We start from the raw sequence: 11887 nt of genomic DNA, 5'->3' as shown, positions 1-11887 counted from the left end.
ATATTTATAGATTATTTGATGTCATCTTAGACCCATCCTATCATTGGGGTTTTCCTCTTTTAAAAAAAAAATTCATAATCTCTGTGGCAGAGGCCTGTGCAGGGTCTCCAACACAAAACACGCTCACAGAAACAGATAGGAAGAAAGGGGTCTTTTCATAGGCCTCTGTTACACTTCAAGAGGGAGTGGTCAGACTCCTATGGCAGTTATGTATCCAATCCCAAAGGTAGAAACCCAGGGTTAATTAGGCTTCCTGGAGAAAGGCTAAGAGGACAAGACTGAGCCTTCCCCAGGCCTTGGTTTCTAACCATGATTGTACTTGCATTTTACAACCAGGTCTGGTTTTGCCATCAGGAATCACTAACACAGCGAAGGTGGAATAGGCTACCCAGCATTTTAAGATTAAAGGTACTTGACTTCTGAAGGTTACGGGATTTATTCTTCTGACTTGTTTGGTTTTGGGGGTCCCTGGTTCTGCAGCCTCTCACAGGGGTTATTAATTGTTTTCATGTCTATCTCAGAAGCCATGATGCTGTCCTGTTATGTCCTCCCCAATCTGAGGATTCTGTGTAGCAGAGCTTTTGGCAAATGACTGCAATGAGGACATGACACCACACAGGTTCAGAGACCTCATGATGTTATTAACCGTGAAGAGAGTGGGAGAAACACATAGGTGAGGTCAGACATGCTGATTACTCCATGAGGATAACCACAAAGGTGGACAGAGAGGCAGAATAGGCAAATGAATCATGGTGTACAGTATGTGGCAAAGCCCCTGCAGTGTCCAGCCAAGAAGCAGAGCCACAAGTGTGCAGTTGTTGGCCCAGCACTGAGGACCTGGTCCACGATCAAAAAAAAAAAAAAAGCCTCCTTTCCCCACTTCTTCCAATTCTGTACCAACTATGATACAGCACCTGAGAGATCCTGATTCTCATCAGCCCACCTGCAGCTTCCTCAAGCCAACAACTTCCTATCTGAGCACATCTGAAACCTCTATGCACTCTTAATCTTCCATTTCTTGCCTGTAAGCTCTGAATACCCAGCATTTTGCTTTCCTTGTCTGTCTTCACATATTTATATACAAAAACAGCAACCGCATGCACACCATGTGCGGTTGGCAGTGCTTGGAGCTGGGAGCAGAAGAATGAGCCACCATTTTGCCTGCACAGTTCAGTCTGTTGGATAAACATCAAGGAGAGGAATAGCTGGGTCACATGGCAGATCCTTTCTGCATCTTTTGAGGAATCCAAAAGAACTAAAATCAGCATGCTATAGCGACACACACATTCCAATGTTTACAGCAGCACAACTCACAATAGTCAAGTTATGGAACCAGCCCAGGTGCCTGTCAAGATATAAATGGATAAAGAAAATGTGGCATGTTTATAGAATGGAGTTTTATTCAGCCATAAAGAAGCAAGAATATGCTATTTGCTGATAAATGGATGGAACTGGAAAACATCATGCTACGTGAAATAAGCCAGACCTGGAAAGTCCAGGGTCAAATGTTTTCTCTCATATGTGAAAGAGAAAGAGAAGAAAAGACACAAAAGTAGGATCTCATGAAAATAGAAGGGAGAACTATAGAGAAAGGAGATGGAAGGGGAGGGAGCAGGTGATGGAGAATGAAATCGACCAAATCATGCTGTATGCATGTGTGAATGCAGCACAGTGAATCCCATTTTGTGTATAATTATGATACTCCAATTAAAATAAATAGAAAGGACACCGGTAGAGTAGATGAAGGGGGTCTTGGAGAGGGGAAGGGGAATGAAGGTTATATGCGTATATGAATGGGTCACGATGAACTCCACACTTATGAATAATTATAAAGCACTAATGCATAAAAAAATGCAGAGTCTAGCAGAGAGGTCTACATGTAAACTCAGAACAGCAAATTCTAGTTTCAACAGCATAGAGGAGGAGTGAGAGAGAGTGACGTGGGTCAGCTCTGGGATGGGAGGGAGCAAGGCATTCTGGGTGGACTGGATAGCTTAGGCCTCTTCAGCTGCCACTGATTGACATTTTTTTAAATTCTTCGAGTCAGATGAAATGTGTCTGTTGGGGGACTCAGCCCCTGAAAGACCTTGCTGTAAATTATTAAGTATAAATAGTAAATGTTCATACAGCAAATTTCTCATGGCGCATGAATGCCAGAGGCTTGCATTCCACCTATGTGTACCTGGGGAGGTGGCTGGACCTCACACAGAGACAAGAGGACAAGGCTGCGTTGGTGGGACATGGCAGACGCCAGCTATGCAAAGATCACAGAGGAACGCAGCTCACAGGAGCCCCAACCACATCCAAGAGGGTGACAGTGGTGTCCCTCACTCTCTGCTTATCTGTTCCCCATTCACTTCAATGTCATTGCAGTAAAAAAAAGTCTTTGGGAAACTTATTGGCAGAATGATGGAGAAATGCACTTAATGTGAAAAGGAAACAATGACTAAAAAATAAGCATTTGAAGAGCGAGAAGACCGGAGTTTTTGATCTGACACTTCCCCTCTCCTCTTAAAGGTGGGGTGTTAAGTGCTGTCAATTACTTCCAAGTTTTGGACTTAATGAGGTTCACCAGCCCCATATTCTACATGTCATTGTCTATGAAGCTTTCATCTAAAAACTAAAGATAAAAGGTGTTTGCCTTCAAAGTAATGTGGCTTTTTTTTTTTGCTGTTTGTTTGTTTATATCTGGTGTCTTTAAGTGGCTTAAATTCAGACATAATGTATCAGACCTCAGTGATAGCCATGTTAGAAGTCCCCCTCCTTGTTCTCTAAGTCCCTAAGGATCATTGTCTTTCCAGGTATAATTGGTCCTTATGAGCAATAAGTGATGTTTATATAGGTAAATTTGTTTGTGCAGGTATCTTAATTTAGAGTATGAATAATCAGGGCAGATCTGGAAAATAGAAGAGAATTAGAAGAGAATATTCACTAAGTAAAAGAGTTCACAGGACTATAAAAAATATAAAGGATGTTTAACACATGGAAAGTTAGGTTCATCTCAGATTTGTAACTCAGGAAAACACCAGTCCTGGTCACTCTAAGCATTGCTTCCTTTGTGGGTTCTGTCTCCAGGGCCTAAGAGGGTGACAGGTGGGGGAAGAGGGCTAGGAGCAGATCAGAGGGCTGGGACTGGCTTTTCCAGGGACCAACCAGCCTCCTGGCACTGTGCCAGGGTGGAGGCATGGAGACCTCAGTGTGGGTGGGGGAGGCGAAATTTCTTTTCCCTGATCTCTGCTGAAATGGCTCCCACTGTACCTTCCACTTGCCTTGGGTCAAAGGCTGGGGTTGAATCAGACAGTGGAGCACCCCTCTGTCCCTGATGTCCTGGGCAGAGCCAGATCACAAGCATAGGCTTTGGTGTGGGACAGATGTGATTCCAAGGTGGCCTTGGGCACACTGCCTGGCACCGTTGGTCAGGATGCTTCACCCTCTGGTATCGTTTCCTTATCTAATTAGTTATTGTTTTCATTTGTTTGTCTGCTTTACCCTTTTCATATATTTTTTATAATTTTTTTTTGTTAAACATGACAGTGAAGTCCATTTGATGTAATATACAAGCCAGGAATATATCTTATTATACTTAGGGCCCCATTCTTGATGATGTACATGATAGTGAGATTCACAGTGGCATTTTCATATGTGAACATAGGAAATTCATGTCAGAGTCATTCCACTGTCTTTCCTTTTTCTACCCCCTCTCTTCCCTTCATCCTCTCTTGTCTAACCCACCGAGCCTCTATTCTTCCTTCCCCTCCATCTCACGCCAGTCAGAATGGCAATTATCAAGTATGCAAGTGACACAGATGTCGGTGAGGACATGGGGAAGAAGGCTCACTCACACACTGCTGGTGGGACTTCAAACTGGTGCAACCACTCTGGAAAACAGTATGGAGAGTCCTCAGAAAACTAGGAAGGCAACCGCCACCTGACCCAGCCCGCCATCCTCTCCTGCGCAAGGGCAGGTCTTCGTGAATTGATAGTGTTTGGCTGGGCGCCTGGAGTGGACTAATGGCACTTAATGGAATTTAATGAGACAATAGTAACCAGCTCTTATAAAACCATACTGTTGTGCTGGGAGACATATTGGTAACATGAGATTATTTTGCTATATATCATCTGTAAATTCTAATCTCCATCCAGAACACATGATTTCAGGAAGCTATAGCTTCCTCAAAGTGGCATGGTCAGCAGGGAAAGCAGAAGAGCCCCCACCTGTTCACAGCCTGCCTGTCCCTCAGCAGTCTCCTCCCCAGGTACTGCACTACCTCTGCAGCAGGTGCAGTTCCAGGCTGCCCAGTCTAGGCCACTCAGCCGTGCAGATGATTGAGGAAGGTGGGCAGGGGGCGGGTCTTGGTCCAGGGTTCTCTGGGGCGGGGCTTTTTTGCATTCTGAGTGGAGTTGGGTCTGATGGCTTCTGCAGCCACTTAGCCCTCAAATGGAGTGGAACAAAACTGTAGGCAGGATGCAAGGTCATGGGTGTGGTTTGGCTTATAAATATATCTATGTCTTTTAAAATGTTTTATTATGGAAACTTGCAAATATGCAAAAATAGGAAGAAGGGTATAATGAATCTGCACCTGCACATTTCAAGAACTGTTGAATATCTAAACCCCAAACAACAGTTTAGGCATCTGTTTGATCTGGAAGCCGAACAGGTGACCTTGGCAATGATTAGTTTACTCCCCGCACCCCTAGTTAGTTGCCTGGATAGTGAAACCATGTGGGTTTGGGACTTTTTTTTTTTAATGTTGATGCAAATCAAGAGGAAAGAAGTGGTTTCTGACCTCAACTCACATTCAAATGAGATACAATCAAGTACTAATCCAGGTGCGCACTAACTTGTCAGGCAGTGGCAGGTGCTCTTTTGGCCATTGGTAAGTTGCAGATAATTCAAAGCTTCTCAATCTGGAATACATGTGAGAACAGAAATCAAGCCTCCCTTCCTCACTCAAATCCCCCTTCTCTCCCCAAATAACTACCACTCTTCTCCAACCCCACAATCAACTCAGGTGCTTGAAGTGCCACACAGGGAATTTTTGCTCTGCAAACTCTGCAAACTCTGCAAGCCTACAACTGCAAATTATTATTGCCAGGAGGTAAGAGTGCTGTCAAAGTGGCAGGGAGGAAATGCGATTTAGCAGCCGTGCTGTGGTGGACGTGTCAAATCACTGCTAACAGACAAACAATTAACATGAACAGAACCAAGCCCAGCATTCCCTTCATTTCAATTCTGTGCTGTGTAATTCTGCCTGATGCATATTTTTAATGGTGTTAAACATGTTCAGAATTAGGTTCCTGGGCATCATATTTTGCAGGCCAATTTAGGCAGGTAAAGTAAGATATTTGAAATAAAAGATACCTGTAGCATTTTTCCCCAGAGTCTTATGTATTTGCTAATAGAGAAATCCAGGTATTTTGAGTTAAAATAATTGACCAAGGCTTGGTTCGGGAGGGACTCAGGCTAGGGGCTAGGGATGTAGCTCAGTGGCAGAATGCTTGCCTAGCATGCACTACCGGGCCCCAGTTTGATTCTAGCAAAACATAAACACATACACACACACAAACACACACACACACACACACACACACACACACACACACACACCAATGAGGGAAATAACACAGAATAATATTCTGAGTTTAACATAAATATGGAGGCATAGTCATGTAGCATCTCACAAAATACAATAACTCTGTGTGGATTGACTTCTTACAGGGCATTTGGGGAAAACCTGTGTCAGTGGCCCAGTGTTCTGCTGGAGTTTGGAGGGAGGCAGACACTATGCTCAGTGAAAGAAAAGTGGCAGAGGACTAATCACACACACTCCTGGTATAAGAAGTGGGTTTAATGTCAGGAACCTGGAGAGGCTGCTCTGCACAGAGAGAGGGACTGCAGCAGCTACTCTCCCTTTAATGTCACCTTTTATAGGCTAGAATCATGGCCTCCCACAAGGGGCAGGAGTAGTCCTGAATGACATAGTGAGCACCCCCTGATCTAGGGGAAGGCAAGTTTGTTTCTTGGGAACAGAGACAGGCAGTTTCCCAAGATCTCAGAGGGGAACAGGGAAACCAGCAGGTCCCTTCACCTTCTCAAGGAGAGAACAGGGAACCAGTATGTCCCCACCTCAGGGGCTGGTTAGTCATCTCCTGTCTCAATGAGAGAACAGGGAGAGATCAGCACATCTCCCGGGCAGTAGGTTTTATCTCAGGCTACTTTCTATTTCTTGGGAAAAAGAACAGTATTCATAAAGTAGGGGTGGGGGGGGGGAGGAAGTTGGCGGCAATTATGCCAACACTCAGCACCCACCCCCACCCACCCTTCATGGGCCTCTCAGACAAGTGTCTCAGGGACACTCTGATCTGGATCCATCTCCTCCAGACCCCCAGGGTCTTGTTTTTCCCTGTTTTCTTCTCACCCTCCTCCTCACCTTTCCAAGGGCTCCTTCCCATCAGCATTTCAATAAACTGAAGTCATTGCCATATTAAGGAGAATCAAACCCTAAGATTCTCTGCTGGCCAATCCCTTTTCTAAACTTTTCAAGTCTCTTTCCCTGAGCAGCCCCAACTCCCTCTTCAATCTGCCACTGTCTGCCTTGTCCCCAGTCACCCCACTAGAACAGTTCCTTGGGGTTGGCAAAGCCCCCATGTTGTCCAACCCGGGGTCTACTTGCAGTGTTTATTTTGATGGGTCCCATGGACTCCCTGCTTGCTGACAATGTCTTCCTTCCTGAAGCACTTTTCTCCCTGGTCTTCCTCGTTTCCAGGGATTTCTTCCCACCAGCGTTTCTGGTCCCTTCTACTCTGCTTGCTGGCTCTCACCCTGCACCACATCCACTCCCTTTAATGTCTGCTTGAATCAGATCAGTCTCTGATGCTTGTTTTCTTCTATCTAAATGTAGCTTGCATACGTTAAAGTACATAAACATCACTTTATGAAACTTTTTGAAACGCATGTTTGTATTAGTCAACCTTTTCACTGCTCTGACCAAAAGACCTGGCAAGAACCATTTTAGAGGAGGAAGAGTTGATTTGGCACTCACGGCTTCAGAGGTCTCTGCCCACAGACAGCTGGTTCCATTGCTCTGGGCCCAGGATGAGGCAGGACATCATGGGGGATGGGTGTGAGGAGGAAAGCAGCTCAGGACATGGAACCAGGAAGGAGAGAGAGAGAGAGAGAGAGAGAGAGAGAGAGCTCTCACTATGTACAAAATATATACCCAAAGGCACATTCCCCAGTGATGCGCCTCCTCCAGCCACACCCCACTGGCTACAGCTACCAGCCAGCTAGTCCCTATAAGTGGATTAATGCACTGCTTAGGTCACAATGCTCCAAACCCAACAATTTCACCCCTAAGCCTTCAGTACTATCTTACACACGGGCTTTTGGGGAATGCCCCATTCAAACCTTAACAATCTTCCTTGCCCCTATACAAGATCTAGGATGTTGGAATCCCAATGTAGCTGAAGAGCAAACATTATTAAATAAGAGTATGGAGAAGTGCGTTTTCACCTGATTGGCCTCCTGAGCTCACGGGGCCCTGAGGCATCAGATGCAGCCAAACTGGTGATGGTTCTTTATTTCTGCATCTTCACCTTAAACCTTTCTTGTCTTCAGACACATGGCCACCCCTGCTGAGTGGCCACTTGGAGGTCTTCAGCAATCAGGTGGGGCAGGGCTCACCATCTCTCCACAAACAGTCTCCTTACCATAGCTGCCGTGCACAGAGGCAACCACACAGCTGGCACTGAGAGCAATGCAGAAACTGTTGTAAATCTTTCTCTCCTTCCTTTCCTTCCTAACCAAATAGCAGCCCAATTCATTCCACTTCCCAGCCATCCACTGATGTATTCATTGGTATCCATTGCCTCCTGCCTCACAAAACCCCAGGCTCTCCTCCTCTCTTCCCTGGACTATGGCATGGCCACAGTGGGCACAACCCCTCCTGTCCAGGCTCATGTCTTTTCCACTCTGAGTTCACGAGGCTTTCCTCATGTTGACATGGCAATCAACTGTGACATTGCTGTGGCCTCCCCAGGGGAAACCCAGACTCTGTAGCAGGACTCTTTGCCATCTGTCCCCCATCTGCATCCTCAGTCATCACAAGCCAGTTTCAGTTCTTGAGATTTTGTCCCTGTTATTCCCAGGAGTAAAGCAGCCATCTATCTCAGGACTGCAGAACCAGGCCTTTCAGGAAGTTCAAATGGATAGAACAACTGATTTTTCCAAAGGAACCAAAGGAGGAGTTTGACAAAGGGCAGAGGGTGGGGAATGACATTAACCATCGATGCATGGAAAACCACCTACACTCCCTGACACCTGCCCACAGAAGACACATGATCAACTCAAGACAAAACAGCAGGCATTCAGGGAAATGAACCACTCATAGGACAACAAGGCTCCGCTGGAACGAGGGAGATGTGGGGCACATCCAAACCCAACAAGGCTGAGTGTCAACAGGGCCGGGGTCCTGAGTGGGACTGGCATGGATGTTGAGTAGGGATCTGAGTGAAAGAATATAACATGAGACAAAGATACTTTGCATGGGCCAGAGCGATGGGCCAGGGAGAGAAGTGTGAGGAATCACATTTCCCATCGGAGGTAAGAAGAGCAGGGGAGCTGTTGCAGTTGGGGAGGAGAAAGGGACTCCTGTAGGAGAGAAGGAAATGAGAAGCATATTTGTGGGAAAGTCCTTGACGCTCTGCACAGTGATTGTGGGTCTCTCAGCAGATCTCTGATCGACAAAGAATTAGAGGCTTGTAAGTTGAACCAGGTTGAGGCCTCTCCTTCCTCCCAGCTACTTCTGGGTGACCTTGGGCTTGCTCAGGAGGCCCCCTTTCCTTACCTGTGCAGGGGGGGGGTAAGAACCCCCGCCTCTCAGCATTGCAGTGGGAACTAAATGAGAAAATCTCTGAAGATTCTCAGCACTGGGCTTGAGAAATAATTAGGTCCTAGTAAATGTCGGAAATTATAATTAACAAGGCTTTATGTTTACTTGAATTTTTAATGGGATTTCCAAAATAAAGTCTGAGTGTTATGAGAAAATAGATGTGTTTTAATCTCCTCTCTGCCTCTCCCCCTCCAGCTGCTCTCAAAAACACATTGGTATTCCTAATTGTCATTGAGTGAGAAGAGTGCCTTTCAGGGAGAATTGTGTCAATTTTTGAAGAAAGAAATAGAACTTGAGCATGAGGGCTGCAGGACAGCGTTGGGGGGCTCAGGCCGCTGTAGCATAGAGATAGATGAGCTTAAGTACAACGTCTGTAGTTGATGCGGTGGGCTTCTGTTTCCTTACCTAGAGACCACATCAGAAGCTAGTATTATCTCATTTCTTTCTTTTTTTTTTTTGAGGGGGGATGGGGGGTACCAGGGATTGAACTCAGGGGCACTTGTCCACTGAGCCACACTCCAAGCCTTATTTTATTTAGAGACAGGGTCTCACTGAGTTGCTTAGCACCTTGCTTTTGCTGAGGCTGGCTTTGAACTTGCAGTCCTTCTGCCTTAGCCTCTCAGGCCACTGGGATTATAAGCGTGAACCACCACATCCTATCTCAGCTCTGAAGTTACAGAGGATATCTGTCCTGTAGTTTCAGATGATCCAGATGCACCCTGTGGTTTGCCCCTTCTTTGCATTTGCAGACACTGATTTGATTGTGGCTCTCCACTGTGAGGCAGCACATTTTGAGGATTGGATCAGTCCCACTGCATTCCCAGGGTTCAGTTCTGGTTTCACTTTTCTTTCCTTTATTGTCCCTTTACAAAGAGAAATGCTCTGTGGCTTTGACTTAAGCTGTGGTGATTTGATGGTTGCAATCATCAAATGTGTAGCCTGACAGTGGATGTGCTGGTCAGTGCTGATAGCCACATGCTTGTGTGTGGTTAATTGCATGGCATGAAAAGCCTTATCATCATAATGATGACTTGGAAACTGTCCCTTTGGAAGGTCAGTGTTGATTGTCCCCTGGTTCCTATCGGATGAGCTTGATATTTATGTGCAGCAAAATCTTTCTGAAAACATTCAGTAAGTCTTTGCTAAGCAGAGAGACTAGAGTAATAACTAAAATGCAGTCCCTTGAAATTCTCATGTTCTAGCAGGAAGACATCACAGTCACAGGAATAGTTTCTATCCAAGGTAGACATGGGGAGAAGAATGAGGAGTTACAGAGAGCCAGTCAGGGCTGGAAGCCTTGGATTTCCCATGAGGTAGGAAGGGATTCTGATGGTAGTGGGAAGAGACTTGCTGGCTGAGCCTGAGAGATGCTCAGGTCTGCAGGGGAAAGCTCCTCCTAGCACTGCCCACATAAATGCAAAAACTGCTCGCCATCTTGCACTCTTAAGGGACTGCGCCTCCTTGGACGTGAGAACTCTTACATTTCCTAGGTGTGCAGCCCAGGTATATGTGTGTCTGCAACAGATATCCTGTGTATCTGTTTTATCTAAATGATACTTGAGCTGATTAAGAAAAGTTCCGAGGCTTTTCAGGGAAACAGTAATGAAAAAGGAGGTCAGGGTTCTCTGCATTGGAGACCTGTCACATGTTCAGCTGAGATGTTTAGATGTGGGAAGAGAGGATACTATAAATGAAGATGTATGTGCATGGGGACAAGGGGTGACAGTGCTTCTGATTTGATTTCAGTGACCAAAGACAGCTGCGTATTGAAGGATGAAAAGCAGGAGTCCAGGGGCTGAGGTGCAGCTCAGAGGCAGAGCACATGCTTAGTGTATGCAAAGCTCTGGTTTGACCAGAGCACCAACACAAGAAGGAAGGAGGGAGGGAAGGGAAGAGAGAGAGAGAGAGAGAGAGAGAGAGAGAGAGAGAGAGAGAGAGAGAGAGAGAGAGAGAGAGAGAGAGAGAGAAAAGTAAGTGTCCAGGCCTGCCCTGAGATCAGGGCCATTGCCTCAAGTTCTGCACTGATTATCCCTTCCTCAGGTTACTGCCTGACCATGGTCCTTCAGTGGATGAAGACTGTATTTTAGATGTCAGTGCATCTGGTCAGCCTGAACAATCACAGAGGAGTATATATGGCATGGGTAGATCTCAAATTGGTACCAAGTTAAATATTTTAGAAATAGGACAAGAGTCCAAGACCATTATTTATATAAAAACACACCAGTAATGTACCATATATTTTCAATGTGTTTCAGGACTTTTGCCATCATATTAGTATGGACAGACATGGAACAGAGAAGGTGGGGCAGGAAAGAAGCAGTGAGCAAGGGGAAGCTCCTCCCACCAACCGAGAGCAGCCTCCTGGTCCTCAGGGAAGCGTGTAGTAGGATCCCCTTGAAGCCTTCACCCAAGCACTTTGTAAATAGGTGATAAGTGAACAAAAGAGGACTCATATATTTTCCAAGTAGATGATTCATGTTTGAGATTATCTGGTCTCTGTGGAGTAACTGGAACTGAATTTAACTTCTCATTTTATACAATCTTAAAAAAAGGAAAATTACATGAGCCAAGTTCTCAGGGCTTGGGTAACAGAAAGCCCAGGTTGGGAGCAGAGAGCTTGAGTTGGGAGATGGTCAAATTGGCAACAAATTGACCTGTACTTCCAACAGGAGGTCACCTTCTTGCATCAACTCATATTGAAATTATTGTGAAATTGTCACACACACAGGATTAATCTTTTACAGCAAAAAAAGATAACACACAAGTAATATTTGCACCTCGTGTTTAAGCAAAGCCCAGGCAGAATCTGTGATTCTTGGGGAACTACTTAAGTTTCTTCTGAAAGGCAGGGTTGTACACAGCATCTGCCATTGTCCTAGACTTCCACAGTCGTGATACAAAATTACATTTGGATTTCATTAATCATTTTTTTTGCCACCTCCTGAGCATCTCCTGAGCTAATAACATTTTAATTACAAGGGTAAAATATGTACATT

Source organism: Ictidomys tridecemlineatus, chromosome 2 (genome assembly GCF_052094955.1).
Source record: "Ictidomys tridecemlineatus isolate mIctTri1 chromosome 2, mIctTri1.hap1, whole genome shotgun sequence".
Classification (NCBI taxonomy): Eukaryota; Metazoa; Chordata; class Mammalia; order Rodentia; family Sciuridae; genus Ictidomys; species Ictidomys tridecemlineatus.
The sequence above is the reverse complement of the archived record's forward strand: the minus strand, read 5'-3'. Positions refer to the sequence as shown.